This window comes from Polistes canadensis, unplaced genomic scaffold (assembly GCF_001313835.1).
Source record: "Polistes canadensis isolate GaletaPanama2010 unplaced genomic scaffold, ASM131383v1 scaffold_382, whole genome shotgun sequence".
NCBI lineage: Eukaryota > Metazoa > Arthropoda > Insecta > Hymenoptera > Vespidae > Polistes > Polistes canadensis.
The window spans coordinates 72,039-72,765 of NW_014569929.1; the positions used below are offsets into that span (position 1 = coordinate 72,039).

Sequence of the window (727 nt, forward strand, 5' to 3'; positions counted from 1 at the left end):
AAAAAAATTAATTTTTTACGATAACTAAAAAACATTTTTATCATATCATATTGAATTTAATATACGATAGGGACAAAATTTATCATATTAAAAAAAAAAAAAAAGAAAATTCGATTATATTTAGTTAGGTGTAGTTTGAAAGAAATAATGAGTACATAGAATTTTCTGTAAGAATACAAAAAAATATTTCGTTCTTACTTATGGGGGGGGTGGGTGGGATTTTTTTAAAGGAAGAGGGGGTTATCGGGGTGAAAGGGAAAAAAAATTACGTTGCTGTTTGATGCGAATCCTTCAACAGGTGGCCGAAATAAACGTCGTGGGTGGCAATAACGTGTGTGTGTGCGTGTGCGTGCGTGTATGTATGTATGTATGTATTCTTATCTCGTAGGACACATATATTATCGACGAAATTTTTATATATTTATTATTATTATTATTTTTTTTTATAACCAAATTAAAATGATTTATTTCTAAAATTAAATTTGCAAATGATAAATAGAAATTAATGTGCACTGTAAAGTAATATAATAATAGTTAAAACATACACACACACACACACACACAGAGAGTGTATTGTATATATTAAATAATTTCATTATTTATTATGCGTTTAGAATGATAATGTATTTTCAATTTAAATAACTGTTCAATTGAGTTATAAATTTCGATTCGCATTCGATACATCGTTAGTGGTATTAATATCATCTTGTTTTAACATTATTTCATT

General features: G+C 26.4%; 1 protein-coding gene across 1 annotated transcript in view; it reads left to right on the forward strand.

The window, feature by feature from the left end:
* The first annotated feature begins 263 nt into the window (after positions 1–263).
* The window catches only part of LOC106792132 (prolactin-releasing peptide receptor-like), a 7,603-nt gene continuing 7,139 nt past the window's right edge, over positions 264–727 (forward strand). Inside the window, exon 1 of the mRNA XM_014758298.1 lies at positions 264–333. The gene's annotated coding sequence lies outside the window, so the exon portion shown is untranslated. The remainder of the gene's footprint in view (positions 334–727) is intronic.